This window comes from Microcaecilia unicolor, chromosome 1 (genome assembly GCF_901765095.1).
Source record: "Microcaecilia unicolor chromosome 1, aMicUni1.1, whole genome shotgun sequence".
In the NCBI taxonomy this organism is placed as follows: Eukaryota; Metazoa; Chordata; class Amphibia; order Gymnophiona; family Siphonopidae; genus Microcaecilia; species Microcaecilia unicolor.
The window spans coordinates 694844173-694872036 of NC_044031.1; the positions used below are offsets into that span (position 1 = coordinate 694844173).

A 27864-nucleotide genomic window follows, 5' to 3' on the forward strand; every position below is an offset into this window, starting at 1 on the left:
GTCAAAAATGTAGAACTGAGTGGTCTCACAAGAAGATGACCAAGCTTTCCGAGCAATGAAAAAAAGAGCCAACCATGTACGGTAAATGGTACCATATATGGTCACTAAGGTGGCTACTACAATATATTATATCCAATAAGGTGTGAAGAGTAGCAAATCTCCTGGACCGGATGGTATTCATCCTAGAGTACTGATAGAACTGAAAAATGAGCTTGCGGAGCTACTGTTAGTGATATGCAATTTATCCTTAAAATTGAGCGTGGTACCAGAAGATTGGAGGGTGGCCAATTTAACGCCGATTTTTAAAAAAAGGTTCCAGGGGAGATCCGGGAAATTATAGACTGGTGAGTCTGACGTCGGTGCTCGGGAAAATGGTAGAGGCTATTATTAAAAACAAAATTACAGAGCACATCCAAGGACATGGATTACTGAGACCAAGTCAGCACGGCTTTTGTGTGGGGAAATCTTGCCTGACCAATTTACTTCAATTCTTTGAAGGAGTAAACAAACATGTGGACAAAGGGGAGCCGGTTGATATTGTGTATCTGGATTTTCAAAAGGCGTTTGACAAGGTACCTCATGAATGCCTGCAGAGGAAATTAGAGGGTCATGGGATAGGAGGAAATGCCCTATTGTGGATTAAAAACTGGTTGAAGGATAGGAAACAGAGAGTGGGGTTAAATGGGCAGTATTCACAATGGAGAAGGGTAGCTAGTGGGGTTCCTCAGGGGTCAGTGCTAAGACCGCTGCTTTTTAATATGTTTATAAATGATTTAGAGATGGGAGTAACTAGCGAGGTAATTAAATTTGCTGATGACACAAAGTTATTTAAAGTCGTTAACTCGCGACAGGATTGTGAAAAATTACAGAAGGACCTTACGAGACTGGGAGACTGGGCGGCTAAATGGCAGATGATGTTTAATGTGAGCAAGTGCAAGGTGATGCATGTGGGAAAAAAGAACCCGAATTATAGCTACATCATGCAAGGTTCCATGTTAGGAGTTACGGACCAAGAAAGGGATCTGGGTGTTGTCGTCGATAGTACACTGAAACCTTCTGCTCAGTGTGCTGCTGCGGCTAGGAAAGCGAATAGAATGTTGGGTATCATTAGGAAAGGTATGGAAAACAGGTGTGAGGATGTTATAATGCCGTTGTATCACTCCATGGTGCGACCGCACCTTGTGTTCAATTCTGGTCGCTGCATCTCAAGAAAGATATAGTAGAATTGGAAAAGGTGCAGCGAAGGGTGACTAAAATGATAGCGGGGATGGGACGACTTCCCTATGAAGAAAAACTAAGGAGGCTAGGGCTTTTCAGCTTGGAGAAGAGACAGCTGAGGGGAGACATGATAGAGGTATATAAAATAATGAGTGGAGTCGAACAGGTGGATGTGAAGCGTCTGTTCACGCTTTCCAAAAATACTAGGACTAGGGGGCATGCGATGAAACTACAGTGTAGTAAATTTATAACAAATCGGAGAAAATGTTTCTTCACCCAACGCATAACTAAACTCTGGAATTCGTTGCCGGAGAACGTGGTGAAGGTGGTTAGCTTGGCAGAGTTTAAAAAGGGGTTAGACGGTTTCCTAAAGCACAAGTCCATAAACCACTACTAAATGGACTTGGGAAAAATCCACAATTCCAGGAATAACATGTATAGAATGTTTGTACGTCTGGGAAGCTTGCCATGTGCTCTTGGCCTGAATTGGCCACTGTCGTGGACAGGATGCTGGGCTCGATGGATCCTTGGTCTTTTCCCAGTGTGGCATTACTTATGTACTTATATGTCAGATTACTTGTATCCTAAATGGACATATAAGAGTGATTGTACTTCCTGCCATAAGAGAGAGACAGGCACAGCTGGTACCTTTGTAGCTGGGCTGTTCTCTCCCATGAGAAACCAATCAATTGTATCTGAATTGTGAATATATTTGGGTCTGCCAGAACGGTTTGGGCAGCGGAAGCACTGGGATTTCTACTACCCTGAAAAGGACTGCATATTCCCATAAAATACTTAATTACTCTGACCTTGTATTTGCTCATGACTGCTTTACGCAGACTGGGCAGTAGCAAGCTCCATAATTAGAAAGAAGCTCAATAGTCAGTAGATATAATAATATAGTTTATTAGCATTAGTATCTTACCCAAAGGCAGTACAGGCAAATTAGGCATTCATCTCTGGATAATGATGGGACATCGTTTCACACAGCCTTCTCCCCTGTTACCCTTCAGACTACCCTTTGTATACCCTTCTGACTCTATTCATCCCAATGGAACCTAGCTTTCTCACCAGAACTCTTTGGTCCTTATCAGTTGATAAGAATGACTTCACATGTTCCCAAACTCTAAATATAAACAAAATATGTTCAGGACAACATCTGTGAAGAAATGACTTCACAGGTCATTTTGCCCTCTTCAGCTCCCCCCCCCCCCCCTCTACTTGCACCTGACCAACTCGTATCTTCCACTAGCCAAAACATCTTTGCTCATGATTTCTCGCAGGTGCCAGTCCCAGCATTGTTGACAGAGCAGACCCTCCTCCCCTGTCAGCTCTCTGAGAACTCACTTCAGCATTTGCTGCAGTGAAATGTATTTTGTGTCAGAGATGATCTTTGATTTGTACAGGCCTAGTTCTTAGCCTGAGCCATTGGCCTGTATTTCACTGAGAGCAAGGGACAGCATATTTCTACAATTGGCAAGTAATCCAATTGCTTTCTCATGAGTACCCTTGGGTCCTTCATATCTGTAAATTGGCTTTAGCTGGTAATTTGGGATGAGGGTGAAAAAGACCATAAAATAAAACATTGGAGATCTCAGTAACTGTGTCACCTGTTTGAATCACTGACTGACCTCCCTATGAGAAATATCTGATTGTATTTACAAATCATCTTGTAATAACTGCTTTGGTGAGTATTAATAAAATTTGAGAGCTAAATTTCTTATACTCGCAGTTTCCTTCGGATTATTGTCTTTTTTAGTACTCAGAGTGTGAGCTCCACTCTGGGGACTAGGGAGTCAATGTAAGAAAGAGAAGAAAATATGCATCTTTTGTGACTTCCTGACTGTTGACTAGGAATGATTTAGCTCTGTGGTTTAATAACGTGGGGATTTCCCGGTTTTTCACCGGTCTTTGACTAAATTTAGTCACTATTAACTTTACAACCCCTTTCTCCTTTTTCTTTTTTTGTTGTTGTTTATTTTTGTTTTGTTATTTTTGTCCTTGCGGCTTAAGTGTAACAGCTGGTCTGTTGCTGCTTGTATATGCCTTTTTGCTCCAAATATTTCTCCCACCGAACCCCCTGATTTTTAGCCACTCTTGGACATCTTGTTCTAGATTTTGTCCTTGACTCTAAATTGCCCATACTTCTATTTTAGAACTTTATATAGTTTGGTGTCCGGGCCTGGAGTTGGTTCGACGCTGCCTGGCAAGGGTTTTACATGTTTCCCTTCCATGATTCTTGCAATCGATCCCAGAAAGGACGTTGATTTTGGGGATGCCCTTATCAATTACTTGGGTTTAGGACGGGAGTTCAACTGTGCCTCTTGACATTATTTTTTTTTTACTATCCCGGTGGCCTGCAGTGGCTCTGCGAGCCCCGTGGATACCAGCTCTTCTATCTGCATACTTCCATTGTGAGCTCCCCCGGATGAGGATTCCCAGTTGTACCCATACCACTGAAGAGCTGTGAGTATACACTGGTTGAGTTATTCCCAGTTGCCGGTAGAGTGATTCCCGGCCGAACGCATTGTACCGAAGAGTTGTGAGTTTCCTTGGCGTGAGGATTCCTGGTTACACTCTTCCCTTGAAGATTGGTGAGTATACACTTCATTTATTTATGATTTCTGTTTTGATGCATTTTTAGGTATAGCGGAATTTTTGTGTTTTGATTCAAGTTATTGTATTTGTGCCCATTACACTGTTCCTTTCCACTCCTTTTTCTTTCACTACTTACAATGACCACACCCCTTGATACATTAGTAAACCCTATGATCTGGCAGTCCTGAAGTTTTATATGAAGCCCATAGGTAGGAGAAAGTGGGAATTTTCAAAAGCAACAGGGAAGCTCTGGTCCTCACTATAATATTCAGTGCTTTCGATGTAAGAACTTTGGACATTTTGCTTGCCAGTGTAAGAGTTCTTAATTGTCTGGTTTAAAACCCTATTATGTGAAATTCTTTGTTCCTCTTTTTACTAGATGGAATTCTTGCAATGTGTCTGATTAGCTTTGTCTTCAGTTATACGCACTAATGATAAGGATTGAGTTACAGTTTTCATTATATATATGTGTGTGTGTGTGTGTGTTCTATAGAGATGACTTGGCTATGCCAGCTGAATATTAGGATTTTATTGAACTCCACGAGATTTGTTATCAGCTGCAGAGATAAGGGATCTCCAAGGAGCACAGTTTTTTTCCCCCTCTTTTTCTCTTCCTTACTGCTGGAATAGTTATGCCATGTAATTACATATGAAGTACTTCAAGAGAGAGAACATTGTAATTGCAAATGACTGAAATGTTTATCTGTTTATTTGCTATTTTTCACTGAAGTTTTGCTTAGATTGCATTTGAAGAAGTAGTTAATCTATGTTGCAGCATGAAATACATATACATTTTTGAGTTCTGCTGAAATGTTGCTAATGGCGAGCTAGCCACTTTTTAGTTCCAGTAAATTGTTGATATAGTTAAAACTTAAATTTATATATATATATATATATATATATATATATATATATATATACATTCACTTATCTTTGAATTGCATTCAAAGTTTGACATGTTTTAATGCAAGGGTGGGGTGAGTTTAGATGGGTGTTTGAATTTGAACAATGTTGAAATGTAGGCGTTGTGTGTATCTAAGAAAAGCAGTCTATTGTGCTGACCTAGAATACAGACAGTGCCTTTTTAGCCTACTGGGGAAAAATACTGATTACTTGGTGCCCTAATTTCATCTGTTATATAAGCTATTGATTAGTTTACTTAGGACAAATTTACAACTTCTACAGTTACTGATGTAATTTTATTTCTAGTTTAATTTTCCATAATTGTAATGTGCCTATTTAATGATTTTAAGCAAAAGCTTACCTCTAGTTAACCAAAGAAGAGAAAACTACCATGATAAAGATTTTAAATTTATGTTTTGAATTGCCAGGGAGAAATTGTACGTGAAAGGTTACAAAGATGCTCAAATAGATGAGTTGTAAACTTATTATCTGCACGTGTGCAAGTTCTATACACTTTTAACAGAGCCTCTTGGTTATAGGCTAAGAATAGCAATTGATTTTTAACTAAAACGTTGACGCTTTCCAGAAACTGCATGCCATTTCATATGTGAAACCCTGACTGTGTATAGTCTGGTGCAACTTTGTGCCAACTTCATTTTGCCGGAAAACAGTAGACGTTGCACAACAAGCGCTGTTAATTCATCTGTTACATTGACTTTATTTTTCTACTTTTCTACTACCGTAGGTTTCCTGATGTTATTCTGTGGTCTCCCATCCCATTGTAGTGAGACAAATTACAATCTGTAATAACATTTCTGTCTTGTTTCCCTCAGAATTCACAAGCCAGAAGGGGGGGATAGTATTGAAGGGATAATCAGAGATCTGGAAAGACCCGAATCTGGAAGCAGGAAACAGATAAATTCAGCATTAAGAATGCTTTCTATAAGACTGTTTGGACTTTATTTATTGAAAAGTTTTGGCAATAATTAGCTATTCTATCACAGCTTTTGAGAATAAGGGCCCTGTTTACTAAGCTGCATTAGTGTTTTTTGCACGCCTGCACTTAGCACGCTCGCTAACCATATAGGCGCCTATAGGCATATTGTAGGTACGTACATGGTTAACACACATTAAAAACATTAACACGCCTATAACGCTGCTAAGTAAACAGGGCCCTAAGAACAGATAAAATAACCTGGCTAGAATTTTTCAGTTTAAACTGGTCTCTGAGCTTCACTGGGTGCAGATAGGTACCAAAGCATAGAGCTGTTGGTCTCAGCTAGGAAATGAAGAGAGTTTAATAAATTGTTCATTTCCTGGTATTATCAGAATGGTTATGTCAGTGTATGGTTAAAACCTATGCTAGGGAAAAATAGCACTGATGACATGACTATAAGAAGTGTTATGAAATTTAACTTTTTATGACAATCTGTGTTAAGTTTCATAACTCAATCACTGAGAAACAGACGCCCGCAATGAAGACCAAGCGTGGGCCGCAACCAGCCTCAAAAAATCCTCAACACCCAGTAATACATGGTTGAAGTGGACCACATACAAGATCACAACAAAACAGTAACCACTGTGTCCAAAGACCCCTGTCCCTCAGAGTCGGCCTCTCAAAAGGGATCATCCACTCAGGAACAGACCCACAAGGAAGAGCCCAGAGTCAAGCGGGATCCAAAATGAAGGTGCCACCAGGAACTGCACCATATCCGCATACCAAGGGCGCCGTGGTTAATCTGGAGCTACCAGAATGACTCAACCCTGGTGGCAAGTGATCCAAAATAAACTCGGCCGCAGAGAGGCTATGGAGGAAACACTATCTAAGAACGTCCTCTGGTTAAGGAAGCAATTGAACAACCAGCTCTGCCGAATCGCCCTCTCTCTAATAACAGAAGAAAGAAGGCATCTGTGCATCCAGCCGGGATGCCATCAGATCTACCTCTAGAGCTCTCTACCTGAGGCCAAACTGGAGAAGCACTGTTGCGGAATAACTATTCTGCTGAGACCAAAAGATGGCAGAAAAGAGAACTCACCTTAGGAAAAGATGGCAAAGTGGGCCGCGTAAAAACAGAACACAAGGTCCTCCACACACTCCATGGGGGCGACATCCCTGATGGCCACAGTCTGACTCAGAGTCCCACTCTGTTGAAGAAGCAGCCACCACCTCATCTTCTCCGACAGCACAAGCACCGCCTAGCCCGCAATGTGTCCTGAAGTGCTAGAAGACGAACAGCACGTCCAGGCAGGGGAGAGAGCACAAGCACCACCTGGCCTGCAATGTGTCCTGAAAGGCTAGAAGACAAACATCACCAAAAGCGGGTCCAGGTGGGAGATCGTCTACACTGTCCTCTGTGCCATCCACCACCACGGAAATGGAAAAAGGAGGCAAAGGGCTCTCCAGTCCGAGAGACTCGCATCCATGACCACCACCATCCATTGCGGAAGTGCCAAGGCATCCCTTCCACAGAGAGGAATTGCAGAGCCACCAATTCATGCACAACCGTACCGAGAACAGCCACTGAAGACACTGCTGACACTCCTGGAACATAGGAGACCACCCGTCGAGAAGTAGGAGCTGTAGATGTAATCTATGAACACCACCCACGGCACTAGCTTCAAAGTGTCCACCACAGAGCCTTATACATGAATGCATATCCAGGCCAGAGGACTCAGCGCCCTGAGCAGACTGCGCACCCAAGTCTGAACCTAGATTCTCCAGTCACCAGAGCTGTCTGGAATGGAACGAGGTGGCTCATTTGTAGGGTGACCACCCAGCCCAAGGATTCCGAGAAGACCCGGGAAGATAGACTCTCAGATCTCGTCTAGAGCAAGGTGCACTCTGATGCTGTCCTTGCTTAGAATGCCGCAAAACTCCCAAACCTAGGAAAAGGTGAATGGAGCCATAGCCATGCCGAAAGGCAAAGCCTGGAACTGAACATGAGGGCCCAGAACGGCCAAACAGAGAAACCGCAGATGAGGGGGCCAAAGAGGAAAGAGAAGAAACTCTTCCCTAAGGGAGAAGTGCAGGGAAGAATGCTAAATTGAAGTAGCTCTGAATATAGCTAGCTATCCAATATAAAGAAAAAGTGCAATAAAAGCCTTAGAGACACAGCAACAAAAACTGCTAGCTAGAGGTGCTACAGATACAGTGGGAGCTGGTATGCAATAGTTTGATCAGTGCCAGAGAGCAAAACTAGAAGAGCAGAACTAATGTGGGAAACCACCACAGCTAACCTTTGGCACTGTAGCATAGTGTAAACTGTCCCAGTTATGCAAAGAACTGCTTGTCAAGGCAAGCAATATGAGAGAGGGAAGTAAATTATGCCCTATAGAAAAGGAGCCGAGGGCCACAGCTTCTAATATGATGCACAAACCAGCCTTAAACTTGTGATCTTCAGGCTGAAAGCCAACCATCTTCCAGAAAAATAAAACTATTTTGCTGAAACTACTGCATCTAGAGAAAATGCCCCCATGACAGCACTGAGGTTCCATGAATACCATAGAGACCAGAGCACTAGCTCCAGAAAATAACAATATGCAACATTTCCCACAGAAACGTGGAGCCAAAGGCACTAAGCCTAGAAACTCCCACCTGTAAAGGTGCAGAAAAAAAGAAAACCCACAGCACCTGGTATTCCCAGGCAGTCTCCCATCCAAGTAGAAACCAGCCAAGCCCAACCCTACTGAGCTTCCAAGATCAGAGATCAGGCACACTCAGGGTGGTCTGCTCATAGGCAATGCCTGTACAGCTAGTATAAAAAGAGTTTCACAAGGGAAGGAAGGAAACTTCCAAGCTGTTCAAGCAACTGCAGTCAGAGAAAAACTGAGGGAACAGCGAAGTCTGTAAATAAAAATACTAAATAGGCCCTTTCAAAGGCCCAACATACAAGGAGCCCTGCTCTAATGCTGTTCACTGTTTCCCATACCAGGAATAGCCTTAGCTAAAGCAGGAACTATAAGAAAATCTAAACTCACCACAGACACTGATGCCTATTACTATCAATGTATCCACTTAGGCAAACAACATGGCTTTTCAGCTCAGGTGATTCTTGCTGCCTTTGTGCAGAAAGGGACTGCCCTAAAAATACTCCATCAGAATAGAGGAAGACAGGGGAGCAATGCAGTGGTGTGCTGGTAAATTTTTAACAGGCTCTCTCCCCGGTCCACCTCGGCGCCCCCCACATATGCGCCCCCCCAAAATTGCAGAGCTGGCTATAGCTGGGGGGGGGGGGGGGGGGGCAATGCATTACTCTCTCCAGGAAAAAAAAATTAAATGATCCCAGATTCCAATCTAATTCATGTTTAATATGGGATAAAATGCCATAAATAAGTAAATAAATATAAACTTTTAATGTTCAGCACCTGATTCTCAAAGTGGACATATTCCAAACACTATAATGAAAATAAAATGATTTTTTTCTACCTTTGTTGTGTGGTGACTTTGTTTTTCTGATCATGCAGGCCCAGTATCTGATTCTGCTGCTATCTGTCCTCTTAACTCCATTTCCATGGCTTCCTTTCCATTTATTTCTTTACTTTCCGCCTTTCTTTTTCATTTCTTGCCCTACATCCGTAAGTAAAGGCTGGGTCCTCCGCAGACTTGACTGTCCAGTGGATCCAGCTTCTGCCTATTTTCTTCATCCATGTGCAGTTTTTCACCACTCTTCCTTTTCCCTCATCTCATCTCTTTCCTCACTCTTCCCTCCTCTCCATCCATGTCCAGCATTTCTTCTCTCTCCTTTCCCTCTCCTCAATCCGTGTCCAGCAACCTTTGTTGTCTGGTGACTTTCTTTCTCTGATCATGCTGGCCCAGTATCTGATTCTGCTGCTCTCTATCTGTTCCCTTGACTCCGTTTCCAGGGCTTCCTTTCAATTTATTTCTTTTCTTTCCTCCTTTCTTCTTCATTTCTGGTCCTCCGCAGACTTGACTGTACAGTGGATCCAGCTTCTGCCTATTTTCTCCATCCATGTGCAGCTTCTCTCCTCACTTCCTTTTCCCTCATCTAATCACCTTCCACTATCTTCCCTCCATGTCTAGCATTTCTTCTCTCTCCCTTCTCTCTCCCCTCCATCCATGTCCAGAATTTCTCTTGCCCTCCCCTCCATCCATGTCCTGAAACTCTCTCATCTCCCCTGCCCCCCTCTACCCATCCATGCCCAGCAATTCTCTCCCCTGCCCCCCTCTACCCATCCATGCCCAGCAATTCTCTCCCCTGCCCCCTCTGCCCATCCATGCCCAGCAATTCTCTCCCCTGCCCCCTCTGCCCATCCATGCCCAGCAATTCTCTCCCCTGCCTCCCTCTGCCCATCCATGCCCAGCAATTCTTTCCCCTGCCTCCCTCTGCCCATTCATGCCCAGCAATTCTCTCCCCTGCCTCCCTCCCCTCCCGCTCCCATCCATGTCTAGCGATGTCCTTCACCTCCACCCTCCCCTCCCGCTCCCATCTGTCAGTTTCAATTACCTCCCTCAAAGCGCTGCATTATTTAAGGCCCTGCTGCCCGTCTCCAGCTGCCTTCCCTGCTTGCTTCTGAGGAGTTTGCGCCCTTAGTCCCGCCGTCGCGGAAAAAGGAAATGACGTCAGAATGACGTCAGAAGGCGGGACTAAGGGTGCGAACTCCTCAGAAGCAAGCAGGCAGCTGGAGACGGGCAGCAGGGCTTTAAATAAGGCGGCACTTCGAGGGAGGTAATTGAAACTGACGGATGGGAGCGGCAGGGGAGGGTGGGGGCGAAGGACATCGCTAGACATGGATGGGAGCGGGATGGGAGGTAAGCATGGTGCCCTCCTGCCATGCTTACCTCGTGCAATGGAGCCGGAACAACAACCGGCTCGCAAGAGATGTCAAAATTTAACAAGCGGCTCTTGCGAGCCGATGCGAGCCGGCTCCAGCACACCACTGGAGCAATGTACCATACTGCTGAGCTGGAGAGAAAACATCCCCTCTTCGGGGCAGGGCCCATCAGAAGAGACTGAGACAGGGAACAAGCCAGAAAATGCCAAAGGCTAAACTAAAAAAGAACTGTCAGTTCCCCTACCAGAGTTCTGCAACATATAGGCATACAGAGCAGCTGAATGAGCTCGGGGAGGGGGGGGGTCAGAAGCCCCCTGGCCCAGAGAAGCCCCTAGAGTGGCTGACGTGCATCCTGAAAAAAAAACAAGGCGCATCAAGGGACCATCAGATTCCTTCTGCAAAACTTAGCCATCTAGAACCCATCTGCCTGAGATGGGCATAAAAACTCCCCCAAATCACGAAAAGGGCTACTGAGGCCAAGCTCTCTTAAGAAGAAATGTTCAAATTAAGGGTCCTATAACAGAGGAGATCCTGCTCAGAAGATATAGAAGCAGCTTAAAGTAGTTCTGTTTTTCCCTTGGATCCCCTTGCATAGTGGGGTCAGTTTGAGAAGAATTTGTGCCACTGCTTCAGGTACATTTTCTGACTCAACAGTGATTTTGGTAAAGGAAATCAAAGGCTGGAGAAAATAAAGGGGAATCCCCTGTACCAGCAGTCTCTAATGGAACACAAGGTCCTTTAGAAGAAGCCTCCCCCCCCCCCCCCCACCCCGCTCATGCACACATGAAGGCCGCAGGGCGGGAAAGGATCAGAGCCAATATCAGGAGAAAAGAGAGGGCATGCGTTCCCACCATTTTAGCGCAGGAAAAGGCTGCTCAGGGAAGGGGAAGTTCAGTGCTTCCCTCTCCAGCGTTCGAATATGCCACCACAGAGTCCCGCTGCGGAACATCTGCTACCGCAGTGGGAACAGCTTTCAAACGCCAGCGTCGCCCACACTAAAGCACGGTACCCCCGTGGTGAAAAGAGAAAGGCAGGGACTCACCGAACAGCAGGTGTCTCCAGAGGAGAAACAGAGTCCCACTGACACAGCAGCCTGCTGCCTAACCAGCACACTGACTGAAAGAACAGCACTAAGACAGGGAAACCCTGTATTGCCCAGTCCTGTCAGAAATCTTCTGTTACACCGAATGAAGGCAAAGGAGCTCCCTTGGGTTTTGTTTTACTGGTGAGGAAGGCTAGAGCTCCAAAGACTGGGAGGCAAGGGGGGAAAAGGTGAAGCAGGGACACAGTAGACTGATTATGCCCCCCAACTTAGCCCCACCAGCCAGACACCCCTAAACTCAACTGGTCCACAGGACCCAGGAGTATCCCCAACAGACAAATTCAGGAGCTGCTGAAGAGCCATCCACCACCTGCTGGAGATAGAGATGTACTGAGGTGAAGGAGGAGCTGGCCGTCTGGTATCACTGCCTTCAGCTTTGTAATCTCTATCTCCACCTGCTGGTAGATGGCCACAACCCCACCAGTTCTTGGATTCATCTGCTGCATACACTAAGGAAAATATAGATTCACAAGTTCAGGGATGTAATATTTATGCCATGCAATGTGATATACTAAGGGACTCTTTTACCACACCACGCTAGTGATTCCCATGTGACAATGCCAACAAAGCCTATTGATTTTGTCGGCATTGCCACGCCGGGAATTGCTAGTGTGATTTGCTAACAGAGGCTCTAAGAGTGTAATTCACTTTTGGAGTGAATGTCATCTTAATAGCGTTGTCAACCCCACGAAGTTACTGTAGGTATAAGAGGGACCAAGTTGTGTAGCAAATACGTCATGGTTTTGGGAGCAGTGGGTTACCATTTAAATTAATATTGTGTTATATCTGATGGACAAATAATTTTGTGAAGTGGAAGACATTCTGCTTTTTCCCCAATTGATTTTCTGTCCAGATATTTTGGAAAATTGATTAATGAGATCTAATATTGCTGGAAGAGAAAAAAACCTAGTGTATTGTAATAGATCATCTGCGTATAGAGACAATTTGATTTTCTTTAATCAAGGAAGACTTACGAATGGCTATTGCTAGAGGATCTAGGGCAGTGTTTCCCAAGTCCAGTCCTGGAGTACTCCTTGCCAGTCAGGTTTTCAGGATATCCAGAATGAATATGCATGAACTTTATTTACATACACTGCCTTCATTATATGCAAATCTGTTTCATGCATATTGATTGTGGATATCCTGAAACTGGGCCGGCCCTGGGGCAAGGCTGCCACCAGGGCCCTGCCCCCGCCCCCCCCCCCCCCCTGAGGTTGCCGCCACCGCTCCTCCCCCCTCCATCCGCAGGGCAGGACATAGGGAGGGAAGGAGACCTGAAGGGAGGTGATCTGCTACTACCTGCAGCGCTTTTACACGGAGGTGAGAGGCACTGTGATTTCAGTGCAGGGGGCCTGGCCCAGTGGCAGACAGTCGACGACGGAGGGCGGGTGGGACTGCGGTGCCGGGCTCCCCTTGGAGGCCCAGCCCGGGGAATTTTGTCCCACCTGCCCCCCCCCCCCCCCCTCTCGGCGGCCCTGTCCTGAAAACCTGACTGGCAAGGTGCACTCCAGGACTGGACTTGGAAAACAGTGATCTAGGGCTTAATTAAACAAGACAGGTGATAAGGGACATCCCTGTCTGGTACCTTTGGACACAGAGAAGGACCTGAATAGCTTACCATTTGCTAGAATTTGGGCTGTAGGGGCTGAATAAAACAATCATAACATTTGTTGAGAAACAGATGACCAGTTCTGAACCAGTTTAAGACTTGACAGAAGTACTGTCATTCAACTCGATCAAAGGCCTTCTCTCTGTCCAGGGCCAGGGCAACTAATGGTTGAGGATATCTGGGAGGTATTATTAATATATTACAGAATAATCTTGCATTATTAGAGGTAGATATGTTTTTCATGAAACCATTTTGGCCAGAGTGTATAATGGAATTGAGGACATGAGATAAGCAAGTAGCTATGATGGACGTCCTTCTCTTTCGAAAATGAGCCCGAAAGTCATCCCCACCGGGATCAAACTTACTGGCAAAGAGGTGATGCTGCTGAAGCATCCAGTGCAGATCCCCAGCCCCGTATACACACACTGAGTGTCTGTGAGTCCTGTGCAGGGAGGAAACGGTGCTCCTTTCTTGGTGTCTTCTTCCAAGTAGGACCACTTCACCAGCCTTGCGACTGTGGTCATGTCAGAGATCTGGAATTTATCATTTTAAGGGATAGATCCTGGCATCCCAGGCATTCGATACAGTGTTGCCCACAAATACTTGTCTGGGCTGTAAGTATCCTTTCTCCATTCCAGTGGCATAGCCAGACCTGACTTTTTGGGTGGGCCCAGAGCTAATATGGGTGGGCACTATGTATATAGGTATAAGTAGTGCTGCTTGGGATACTACAAAATAATGCCTTAGAATGCTGCCCAACAGCTGCCCTGCATCAATATAAACCATATACATACTTAAAAAATGATATTTGTAAATATAGTTACATTATGCCATATCAAACTTGACCAGACATAAGTCTACTATAATGGCAAACATCTCAACACACATGACAGGATCCTGCATTATAATTACAGCAATGACATATAACAATGTATTCAAATTCTGGTAGCACCTCAATAATAGCAACAAAATCCTGTCACTGTCAGGTACTTTGTGAAGTAACACTAAATCTTGCAAGAGACTTCTTAGAGCCTGTATTGCAAACCATAACACCAGTTCCAATAACAGTACCTTTAAAAAGGCAGCAGTGAATGTACACAACAGCAATACACATCCCATTGGAAAAGTCAGACAAGTCAGACTCATTGATCCCCATACAAACCACTTGCCAGCAGAAACTCTTACCTGCTCTGTCACATGCAGACCACAGACCAACCCTCATCAATTACAGAATAAAGGACCAAAAATTAGAAATTTATTGATTTAATTTCTAAATTTCTATGCTGCAATTCTAAGCAAATCACAATTCAACACACATAATTTTAAAACATATTACAAAAACATAAAAATAAGGACCTCTTCCCTACCCCCACCCATCCATTCCAGCAGCCTGGCATCAGCTTTTCCCTTCCCTACTCCCTATCCATCATCCCCATAGCTCAGCATCAGCGCTTCCCTTCTCTACCTTACCCCCCCCCCCATCCATCCCTGTAGTCCAGTATCAATCTTTCCCTTCCCCACAATCCATCCCATAGCTAAGCATCAGCCCTATCCTACCACCACACCCCTCCCTCCCTGTAGCCTAGCATCAGCCCTGTCCTACTCCCTACCCCCCCCCCCCCCCCCCCATGGCATTAAATATAAAAGACTTTTTTTTTAATGTCCTGGGCAATGCAGAACCCACCTCCGCACCGGTCCACCCAGAGAAAACCCGCCTACACTTTTTTTTTTTAATTTTAACCTAGGCACTGCAGAGACCATCCCCACCCAAAAACCCACCAAAATGAGAGAAATAGACAACTTTTTAAAAATGAACCTGCCTGGGCACTATTAAAATTTATGGTTGGTGAATTTCTGGGTGGGGATGTGCTCCTCATTGCCTAGGACAAACGAGATATATTTAATGATTAAATATACTTTTTTTATTGTCCTAGGCAGTGAAGAGTCCACCCCCCCCCCCCCCCCTCCCACCAGACCAGAGCCATCATTTTGATTACAAGACTTCTGGGTGGGGGTGGGCTCTTCACTGCCTAGGACAAAAAAAGGTATATTTTAATCATTAAATGTACCTTTTTTGCCCTAGGCAGTGAAGTGCTTACCCCACCCAGAAGCCCACCACCACCAGCATTTTGAGTACAAAATAGTGAAATTACTACTACATGACAACATGTAAAAAAATTTTAAAAATGTATGTATTACCTGGCTTCTGTAGCTGAATGGTGCCGCGGGGGAGTGCTACTGTGATCGAACGAACCGACTGAAAACAATCACAGACCCGGCCAGCAGGGAACAAGCAGGCACATTGTGGACTTGGTGCTGTGCCCTGACCTTTCCCATGTTGCACTGCATACTGCACAGCCTTGCCGCCATCATGCTGTGCAGGCCCCAGCTGAGCCAGGGGAGGAAGGAGACGGCAGTGCAGCGTGGTGGTGCGTGTGTGCACCATAGGTTCGTATAGCAGCCGGGAATCTGCGACTCTTCGAAACTGTGTGTTTAGCCGCACACTTGCACAGAACAGCACAAGATAACATGAGGCCGCGCTGGCCGATGAGGAGCTCTCGTGCTGACTACTGATAAAAGCAGGTGGGAGGTGGCTGAGCGGGCCATGCTACACCGACAGAATAAAGTAAGTCTGTGGCAACACTGTGGTTGGCTGCTCTGCTGCTGTAAACTGGGTGGGACTGAGTCGAGATTGGGTGGGCCTGGGCCCACTCAGGCCCACCCGTAGCTACGCCCCTGCTCCATTCAAGTAGTGTCTGCACATTAGGATTTTCAAAGGTATGCCTCACAAAGTATCTAGTAACCACAAAATAGGCATTACCAGAGAATATTGGAGAACTTACAGGCGGTGGTGGACTTTTCTGAATGTTAGTTCTTATCACAGAGTTACTTATTTCATTGTGAAATTACCAGCGTTGCTTTTTTACCTGTGATGGCTTTTCAGACTCTAGGCTGTTCTTGCCATTCAGGACCTTCAGGGCTCTATCTCAGCGTTGGTCTTTATTGGGAAGTCGGTGCCACATGTGTTTATCAGATATCTCCAGGGCACTGCACTTTTCAGCAGATCCTTCATGCAGTTCAGATCAGCTTGAACCCTGGACCAAGATGCATAAACCACCTTTTCCAGTTTAGAAACCACAAACACATTTTCAAAGCATAATGCAATGGCCCTCACAGCCTCCTTGAATACCTCAGGAGACTTTTCATCCACGTGGACACAGTAAATGTTCTGAGGTGTATAAATGGCCCTTAAAAGCCTTTCGAATATTTCAATATTTTCATGGATCACCATAGCACATGCAATTGGAAAATTTGCTTCTTCTTTGTTCAATGGAATGGGAATAAATTTCCTGGTTTTCTTATAAAGGCTGGTCTTTTGTTAGATTTACGTAGGCTTTTTCAAACTTCATTACCTTTTTGTTTTTAGCAATCAGTTTATCCAGTCTTGTTTGTTCAATGGCTTGTTGGCCCCCTCTGATAATGTTGGAACAATGTCCTTGATTCTCTGTAACTGGAATTTGCTAGAACTTTGTTCTTTGTCTCTCTGTAGAAGCATATCTGAATTAGAATGCTTGTGATTAAAATGTGAGGGTTAATTTTGTAAAGATTTGGCATGTAAAGCTTATTGGTAAAAACCATGCAGATAAAGGCATTTATATAACAGTGCTCCAGTATACAAATGGATAACCACACGTGGTGACCCAAAAACATATACAGTGCAATCTGCTTAAGTGCAAGGGTCTGGGACCAAAGAAATACATGCAGTTAACTGGAGCGTGCACTTAACCGTTGTGACCCAAAGAAGCTTGACATCTGATAAACATACGTACAGTACTGTTTATTATACGTACAGTATACAGTTTCCGTTAACTGATGTTATACAGTCATAGTCCTCTGTACACTCTTGTGTCTGTGAGTTCCATGTCTGCCAGATGGTAAAAACTGTCATAGCACTGACATCCAGTGGCCTCCAGATAGGCCCGCACGGTGTTAAGACTCTCCAGCGCTCTTGCAAAAGTGACAGGAGGTTGTTGAATGTCGATAGCATGTGCCTCGCTGCTCATTTTGTAACAGGATTCACAGCTCGTAAATCAGGAGACAAGAGGTAACTGGTTCCAAAGGCAAGACAGCTTTTATTAGCTAGCTGACACAGTACTAAGTTCAGACTCAGGATACTGTGTGTCCCGAGCGTCACCTGACACTCGTTCTTATACACTCTTATCAGTAGTCATGCGCAGTTACAGACAGAGGGTCTTACACAAAACCCAGGAAACGAAACTTATCTTTGGTTTTGCACACAACCCTCTATTTCCAACACTGGCCTCTAGTCTATTCACAGTTATTTGGCATTGCATATACCATATAAGGCAATATACTGATAAGCAGCACAAGTTCCAGCTGGTTTCTGCTATCTGGTTACAGCTGCGTCCTCTGAGCTAACTGTCAGCTTGCAAGCCTTACATTTCAGAAAAGGCACAGACGGAGAGAAAATGTATTGAAAATGTATTTCACAGAAAAAGCAAAGTTAATGGCTGCCATGTTACAAGTTACAGCTTCTTTTAGCTAAGCACAATAGATTGTCCTTTACAGCAAAATCTAACTCTGGTATAAACTGACTCCAGTTTCAGCAAAACAGTCAAGCTGCCCCCCCCTACAATTTCATCATCTGTTTCATCATCAGCCATTGCCTGCGTGTAGGCGCATATCTAGACATCAGTGCTGTTGTCAGCTGTTTGTAGATCGTAATCAACAGCTATGTAGTGATGAAACTCCTCTTCAGTAACACCGGCCGGGATGTCAATAGTCTGTTCATCTGACGCGTTTGCAACAGCTGCATCTGTTTCGTCTCTCTCCACATCCCTAACAAAGCTTGCCCGCTTGTAGCAGTTCACAATGGTTGCCTGTGTAACATGATTCCAGGCTTCTTTCTGCATATGTAGGGAATCCAACAGTGATAGATTACGAGCCAGTTCAACAGCACGTTTATCCTTGCCAGTCTGGTCATCCATAACGCTCATCAGACGACGTAGCACAAGAGCCAGATAATGTTGTTTGAAATTGGCTATTATGCCCTGATCCATAGGTTGGATCAGAGAGGTAGTGTTTGGTGGCAGGAAGACCACCTTGACGTTAGACAGCCTGACATCATCCCTGTGTGCAGCACAATTATCACAAAGCAACAAAATCTGATGCTTTAGTGCCTGCATTCTAGTGTCTAACTTCTTTAGCCACTGCTTCCAAATTTCCCCAGTCATCCATGAATTTGCGTTAGCCTCGTATGACACAGGTTGTCGCTTAACATTCTTGAAGCAACGGAGCTGTTTGCTCTTTCCAATGATGAGTGGTTCCAACTTCTCACTCCCATCCATATTGCAGCAAAGGAGGATCGTCAGTTGGTCCTTCGACGTTTTACTTCCTGTAGTTTCGGCTTGTTTGAATGCAAGTGTTCCATCAGGAATCGCTCGCCAGTAGAGACCGTTTTCATCAGCATTGAAAATGTCATGAGGTGCAAACTCGTTCAAGATGGTAGGAAGAACTAAAACAACCCAATTTTCAGCACCAAAGTCATCAGCGTCTTGTTTTTCACCATGCTGTTTCTTGAATTTTATGTTGTTCTTCTCCTTCCATCTTTCCAACCATCCAACAGTGGCTTTGAATTCAGTTAGTCCAAGACTTTCAGCTAGCTGATTAGCTTTCTCCATAAGCAGTGAACCACTGACAGGAAACTGTCTGCTCCTGACTTGAGAAAACCACCGAAGAGCATTTTCTACCTACTCAGCTTTTCCCGCCCGTTTTCGTTTCCGGTGTGGATTTGTATTGTTTTGCCAGTCTTCCAGAAGCTGGTCTTTCTGCTTCAAGATACATGAAATTTGACTGGGATTGACACCATATTCTTTAGCAATAGATGCTTCACTTTGTTTTCTAATTTTTTAAGAACTTCTATTCGTTCAGCCACTGTTAAAGTCTTACAGTTGTGCGACGACAATGACTCCAGTGTACACTCTAACAACATTCTTTTGCTTCTTCTGCTTGTGGCAGTTAACCAACGAGATTTCAAATTTACAGCTCCTTTGTCACGCGTCAATCGGCTTCCATATTACGTGCGTGCGCTTATGTGGAGTCTTTCCTGCAGAGGAGCGGTTTTAAACCATGCATGTAAGCGAATCTTGCAATTCTCAATAGTGCGCTAAACAGGTTTGTCCCCATAAAATTGTTGGCGCCAAAAACGGGACCGAAGTACAGCATATACAGTTAAACAGAGCATGCACTTATCCGACGTGCACTTAAATGGAGTGTGCACTGTACTTAGATGTGTCCCTCATGTAAGCTTTAACATGTAAATGCCAGTATTCAAGTCATAAACCTATAAATGACCATTTTCTGGCTAAATGCTATTCTGAAAGCGCCAATATTCGATGCAGCGTATTTGCAGATGGGCATTTTAGACTGGTGCAATGTGGGTAGGGCACACATTTACACATGTACCTTATAAAATGTATGCGGATTCCTTAACAATCTAGGCACAAGCATGTACACCAGCTGTATGTTTGGTTTAAGTGACCATGCCTAAATAGAGGTGCACTTTTAACCTAGTAGGGTAGTATTCTGTAAAGAAAAGTAGACACTCCTTTTCCTCATAGAACAGACTCCAAACAGGCACTACTTTACAGAATTACCCTCTTCTGGGGCAATTGTATAACTTAGGTACACCCATTTATGCACAGGTTATGCACAGAAATGTTTAGAATCCTAGAATTTACATGCTTATGTGAACACATCCATTAAATGCTCCTCTGCAAATTCCCACTGAACTTACTCAGTGTCTATTTTCAAAGGGGAGTACACAGGGATGGAGCATGGGTAGGACATAGCTAGGGTTCCCACTTACAGATTTCTGTAAGCTACACATGTACCTTAGGCACTCACACTTACAGCAGCACTGTGGTACCCTCAGGGTGCCTAAATTGAGGCACCCGCTTACAGAATTACCCCCAAAGTATGAATGATTCCTGAAAAGGAAATTGAATACAGAAAAAAAAAAGAGAAGTTGGTTGCCACCTTGCCTTTCAGGGTATTTTTGCATCTTAAATTTTTTTCCATCAATACATATAGGAGACACAACTCTCATTCTGTAAATGTTTTCAAGAGTATTTGTTCAGTAACATTTTCGTATTTTCAAAAGTAATCGTTACACACAATACAACAATGGGCAGAAGAGATATGCTGAGAAGGTAGAGTGCAGCCCCTTTTAAGGGAGCACAGCTGGGGCATTTACATACTTCAGGCAGCTTTATTCGCATAAAACCTTCAGAAGCTAAGAAAAGAATAATTATAAATAAGAGTCTAGCTTTCTTTGAGCTCTAGCTGAAAATGATTTTGCTTAATCCGTACTGTGTAACACTGTCCTTTAGGAAGCCTCACAGGGGAAAATGTGATTTGTTTTCAGAGCAGCGCTGCGTACTCTTTGTAGCGCTATATAAATGCTAAATAGTAGTAGTAGTAGTTTTCAGATTTTTTTCACCATTTGCTGACTTTTTAAGCTTCATATCATATATGTTGCTACTAATTGGGTTTCTGCCAGGTACTTGTGACCTGGATTGGCCACTGTTGGAAGCAGTATACTGGGCTAGATGGACCATTGGTCTGACTCAGTATATTGTCATGCTCTTATTTAAATAAAAAAATGTTTAATGAATGTTAAAAACAATTTGACATATACAAATGAATTATAAAGTAATTAATTTGAAGGTTAAAATATTTAAATTGATTTTGTGTATGCTAAATTTTTAGCACACTGAAAAAACAACTGCAAATGCCCCTCTGTTCCCAGGGTCTTGTAATCATGAATACCTCAAAGTCCAATACAGAGCAGTTTCACCTTGCTTGTGGGTTCCTGGACAGGTTTTATAGCAGTCTTTCTCCTGTTGCCAGCATAAACATCCAGTGGTGGGGAACTTCCTTCAGTCTGCAATTCAGCTCTAAAGTACTTCTCTGTAAATATCTCCCTCACTCTCTTCCTCTTCCCCCTCCCGGAAGCACACACAGTTTTCAAGAAGTTTGAAATTCTCTCTAATGAAGAGAAAGAAACAGGGACTTAAATGAAATGATAGTTTCAAGCAAGCTGGAAAACATGTAATAGGATTCAGAGAGCTTACTTTAAATGTAGGGTACATTTTGGGGGTTATTCTATAAGGGACTTATGTGTCTTGAACTGCTTTTTACTGCAGAAGATTCATAAAATGGCACAACCAACGAATAGTAAAGAACATTGCGTGATATGCATGTAAGCTATTAGATTGTAAGCTCTTTGAGCAGGGACTGTCTTTCTTCTATGTTTGTGCAGCGCTGCGTATGCCTTGTAGCGCTATAGAAATGCTAAATAGTAGTAGTAGTAGGTGTTCCTGAGGGCAGAGAGTAGATAGAGCGGGGGCAGGATTGGTGCATAATCTGCATACGTGCATATTTTATGAAGTACACACCAATGCACCAATTCTTACTGAGCACGCCTGCATTACTGGCAATACATTTACAAGACTGTTTAATAAAGGTGCCTACATCCAGGTATTCCTCCGATTCTATAAAAAGTGCTAGAGACTGCACATACAAATTAAGGGCCCCTTTTACTAAACTGCACTAAAAATTCCTGTTGCGGCAAATGACAGGAAGCCCATTCAGTTCCTATGGGTTTCCTCTCATTTGCTGTTCGGCTTTGTAAAAGAAGCCCTTATTGAATAGTGAGGAAATTAGTGCCGATAATTTTGATTGTATGCAATTCTTGGTGCTAATTGGATTTAATTAAAATTTATGCAAATAAATTTAGGCACGGGATCTGTGCATAAATTTTACCTGATCCAAAATGGGGACGCAGCCATGGGAGGGTCATGGGAAGATCAAGGACGTTCCTATAATTTATGTATGTTGTTATAGAATAAAAGGGATCTGTGCCTAAATTATGTCTAAATTAGGCGTGGGGATTTACAAGGTTTTGTTGGTGTAAATGCGCCTAAATGTATTTGTTCCCGGCGCTAAGCACTGTTCTATAAACGGTGCCTAACTTTAAGTACTGTTTATAGACAGTGGCGTAGCCAGGTGGGGCGCAGGGGGAGCGGTCGCTCCCCTAAATGGATTTTTAAACAAAATGGCGCCTATGCAATTTTGAATCGGCGGGGCCGGCACGTTTTTTTAAAATTTGCAGTTTCTCCTCTCTCTTCCCTTCCCACCCTACCGTTCCACAACAGGCTTCCCTCTCCGAGTCTCCAAGCCCAACACCACTCTCGCTGCAGCAGCAACAACAACAAAGTGCTTGATTGGGCCCGGCGACGGATCCTTCTGCCTTCGTCACGAGTCCCGCACTCGCGCAAACAGGAAGTGTCTGAGCTGGAGGAGCGAGTCGAGATGCGGTAGAGGGAAGGAACAGAACAAAGCAGGTTTGACGATCCCGGGGGGGGGGGGGGGGGGAGGGACGACGACACAGAAAGTGGCGCTGGACTCGGGGAGGGTGGGGGATGGAAGGAGAGAGGGGAAACAGCGGTGCTGGACTCGGAAAGGGTGGGGGATGGAAAGAGAGAGAGGGGAAACAGCGGTGCTGGACTCGGGGAGGGGGAGAGAGGGGAATCAGAAAACAGTGCTGGATTCAGGGAGGGGGGTTGAAGGCAACGAACTAAAGGAGGAGACGCTACTACCCACTTACAAGAGGAGAAGAAATGGAAAGCCCAACCTGGGAAAGAATTTGTAAGGCTGACTTATGGAACAAGGGAAAAAAAAGACTGGGACCAGCCAAATTCCCAGACAAAGGTAGAAAAAAAATATTTGTATTTAATACTTTGTAGGGACTGAGATACTGCTTTGTAAAATGTACATTTTTTCCTATTTTTATTTTGCAAAAATGTACATTTAAAAAAATGTTTTATTTTGCATTTTTCTCTTTTTTTACCAGTAGAGTCTAGCTTCCTTGGGCAGATTGGGGGGAGGGTCTCTATTTCAATTTTTGTTGTTTTGTTTTGGTGGCTCCTTATTCTGTATTAGATTGGTAGCAAGGAATGTTGTCACAATTTGTGTTTCTGCCAGGTGCTTGTGACCTGGGTTGGCCACTGCTGGAAAAGGAATACTGGGCTAGATGGACTGTTGGCAGGGGTGTGCTGGTAAATTTTTAACAACGGGCTCTCTCTCTGGGCATAGCCGGCCCTGAAAATTTGGGGGTGGGGGTGGGGTGTGGGAATACATGCCTCTCTCTCTTCTCCCTTGTGCGGGCACGCTAGGCATACCTTTGCCGAGCCCCACCAGTCAATAAATGGACTGCCACTATTCTCTGCTGCTTGTTTCTGGCTCTGAGCAACATGATGGAACCTTCTTGCACTTGCATGAAAAGTCCCAGCCTGATGATCAGAGTCAGAAACAAGGAGCAGGGAGCAGCAACAGTCTATTTACTTGGCTGGTGGGGCCAGCATCACTGCCAGCAAAGTAAAAGAGAATTCAGGAGGGGGCCCAAGCCCACATTTTGGGAGTCAGTTGTTAAAATAGCCATGGGGAGGCCTACTTTAACAACCGGCTCCCAAAATACTTAAAAACTTAACAAATGGCTCTTGCGAGCCCGTGAGAGCCCGTTCCAGCACACCACTGACTGTTGGTCTGACCCGGTATAGCTACTCTTACGTTATATACAGTGGGGGAAATAAGTATTTGATCCCTTGCTGATTTTGTAAGTTTGCCCACTGACAAAGACATGAGCAGCCCATAATTGAAGGGTAGGTTATTGGTAACAGTGAGAGATAGCACATCACAAATTAAATCCGGAAAATCACATTGTGGAAAGTATATGAATTTATTTGCATTCTGCAGAGGGAAATAAGTATTTGATCCCCCACCAACCAGTAAGAGATCTGGCCCCTACAGACCAGGTAGATGCTCCAAATCAACTCGTTACCTGCATGACAGACAGCTGTCGGCAATGGTCACCTGTATGAAAGACACCTGTCCACAGACTCAGTGAATCAGTCAGACTCTAACCTCTACAAAATGGCCAAGAGCAAGGAGCTGTCTAAGGATGTCAGGGACAAGATCATACACCTGCACAAGGCTGGAATGGGCTACAAAACTATCAGTAAGACGCTGGGCGAGAAGGAGACAACTGTTGGTGCCATAGTAAGAAAATGGAAGAAGTACAAAATGACTGTCAATCAACAAAGATCTGGGGCTCCACGCAAAATCTCACCTCGTGGGGTATCCTTGATCATGAGGAAGGTTAGAAATCAGCCTACAACTACAAGGGGGGAACTTGTCAATGATCTCAAGGCAGCTGGGACCACTGTCACCACGAAAACCATTGGTAACACATTACGACATAACGGATTGCAATCCTGCAGTGCCCACAAGGTCCCCCTGCTCCGGAAGGCACATGTGATGGCCCGTCTGAAGTTTGCCAGTGAACACCTGGATGATGCCGAGAGTGATTGGGAGAAGGTGCTGTGGTCAGATGAGACAAAAATTGAGCTCTTTGGCATGAACTCAACTCGCCGTGTTTGGAGGAAGAGAAATGCTGCCTATGACCCAAAGAACACCGTCCCCACTGTCAAGCATGGAGGTGGAAATGTTATGTTTTGGGGGTGTTTCTCTGCTAAGGGCACAGGACTACTTCACCGCATCAATGGGAGAATGGATGGGGCCATGTACCGTACAATTCTGAGTGACAACCTCCTTCCCTCCGCCAGGGCCTTAAAAATGGGTCGTGGCTGGGTCTTCCAGCACGACAATGACCCAAAACATACAGCCAAGGCAACAAAGGAGTGGCTCAGGAAGAAGCACATTAGGGTCATGGAGTGGCCTAGCCAGTCACCAGACCTTAATCCCATTGAAAACTTATGGAGGGAGCTGAAGCTGCGAGTTGCCAAGCGACAGCCCAGAACTCTTAATGATTTAGAGATGATCTGCAAAGAGGAGTGGACCAAAATTCCTCCTGACATGTGTGCAAACCTCATCATCAACTACAGAAGACGTCTGACCGCTGTGCTTGCCAACAAGGGTTTTGCCACCAAGTATTAGGTCTTGTTTGCCAGAGGGATTAAATACTTATTTCCCTCTGCAGAATGCAAATAAATTCATATACTTTCCACAATGTGATTTTCCGGATTTAATTTGTGATGTGCTATCTCTCACTGTTACCAATAACCTACCCTTCAATTATGGGCTGCTCATGTCTTTGTCAGTGGGCAAACTTACAAAATCAGCAAGGGATCAAATACTTATTTCCCCCACTGTAGATGAGGGTCTGTCCATGTTCTGCATCTGTGACTGAGGTAAAGGATTCTGCTAGCATGTAGTGTCTGTGTAGGAATGTGTAACAGTGCAGCTTGTTCCAGTTTCTCAACAGTAGGTATATTGGTGCTCCAGAGCCTAGTGTAATATATATAGCACTGTCTTTTCATAGGTGGGTTCAGTCTGTTATGGTGTGGTAAGTTTGGTGTTCTAGGGCATTTCTGGAGTACCCTCTTGCCAGTCAGGTTTTCAGGATATCCACAATAAATATGCATGCCATTGATTTGTATATACTGCCTCCATTAAATGCAAATCTTTTTCATGCAGATTCATTGAGGATAACCTGAAAACCTGAACGGCAAGGGGGTACTCCAGGACCATCTAGGGAAACACTTCTCTAGGTCCTACTGTAATATTTATATCGCCGTCTTTTCATAAGTGGGTTAGGGCTGTTATGATGTGGTAACTTTTCAGTATAGGTTTTGGGTGTCTTTTTGCAGAGGTTTATGTTATTTCACAAAGGGGCCTGTTTACTAAGGTGCGTTAGTGTTTTTAGAGCACCTACACTTAGTGCGCTCGCTAGCCATGTATGCGCCTATAGGGATATTGTAGGCACATACATGGTTAACGCGCGTTAATAATGATAATGCTGTTTAGTAAACAGGGCCCAAAGTGTCTAGCCCTATTTGAGGCTCTGGGGCAAGGGCCACCAAAATAAAAATGTTCAAGACTAGTGTTCTTCACATCCTGTAGAGTCACCACACAAACAAAAGCCCATCTTGATTTAAACAAGGTGTTTAGCAGTGGAAGGACTGGGTGTGCTATTCCTGAGGTAATGGTCACGATTTGAATATTTTTATTTGAAGTTAAGAAGACAGGTTGCCTGCTCTGGCCAGTCCAGGGACCTCTTCTGCGTCCTGCCTACTGATGTAACTTACTGTTTCCTTGTAGGCAGGACACAACAGAGACATCCTGTATTAATCAGTGCCTGCTACAGCCCCTGAGCAACAACACAGACACTACTGTCTAGCTGACACCAACTGGCGCCTATTTTATAAAAGTCTGCTCCCCCTGCGATGAAAACCTGGCTACGCCTCTGTTTATAGAATAGCGCTTAGCACTATTTTTTTTAGATGCCATTTATACATTTCAGTCCATTGCCTTTTTAAACAGGCATACAATAGATATCCTTTCACTTTTTCCGTAGACATCCTCTTATAAAATAATCCTCAATGCAGCAGCTTCCATCTTCTAGAACAGGAGCTTAAAAAGACTGTTTGAAAATGCACAATAGAGGCGTGATTTTATTAACCTTTATCAGATATAAAATGCTGTTTTACTTGCATAAATGGTTTCTTATGAAATTGGGTCATACCTAAAAGTATGTACAGTGCAAGCCGGTGCATACTTGTACAGTAAGCTTCTTCAGGGGAGGGATTTGCGCACAGCAAGGGAAGACTCATGATTTATACATGTATTTTATAAAACACATTTAATACCCCATGGGAATGGGTATTACTAAAGTGATAGAGTTTTCTAGAGCCCTGGGAGGATGGAGGTCCCTGCTAGAGGGCTAGAGTGGTAGGATGTCCCTGGGTGGGTGGATGCTCAGCCCATGGGGAGTGGTTTGGAAATAGAATATAGGGGGAAAGAGTTACCCTTGTGGTGAATGACCAGAGGGAGGAGTTGCAAAGGGGATAAAGGTTGGAATTATGCCCATAGAGGGGTCTTTGGTTGCCAGACAGTCCCCTGCCTAGAGACCAAGAGAAGGAAAAGGGGAATCCTGAGTGAGGGGTGTGACCTTTGGCTGTAAAGGAGGGTTGTGGCTCTTGAAAGCGGCAACTGGGATACTGTGTGTGCTCGGGTGGGCAAAGGAGTGACCTGGCCCGGGAGCAGGGATTGGAGCTAGGGGGAGCTCAGTCTCAGGACAAAATATGGCTCCTTAGGGGCACGCCCCAAATGCAAGCAGGATGCAGCTACAGTCAGTCACATGTTTTGGACCTGTCCTCAGATTCTCCAATTCTGGCTTCAGCTATTAATGAAAATGCATAGTTATGAAGGTGATAGAATGGAATTGCACCCTTTGATTCTGTTTGATATATATAAGTACTCTAAGCCTGCACACCTAGGCTTCAGATGTTTCTTCAAAAAGCTATTTTAATAGGGAAAAAAGTTATTTTGCTATGCTGGCAAGAATCCTTTGCTCCAACATTAAGCATGTGACGTGTACACATGATAGACTTATTAAAGCTAGAACGCTGTGGGATTAATGACGTCTCCTCTGAAAAAGGTAGAGAATTTCAACAGACTTGGGAGTGCTTTTGGAACACGTTACAACCTGCGGCTCGTAGCAGACTTTTGAACCAATAGTGTTGAGCTCCTCTCATGG

At 44.4% G+C, this 27864-nt stretch overlaps 1 pseudogene; it reads right to left on the reverse strand.

The window, feature by feature from the left end:
- Positions 1-13337: 13337 nt before the first annotated feature.
- The window catches only part of LOC115461638, a 49871-nt pseudogene continuing 35344 nt past the window's right edge, over positions 13338-27864 (reverse strand).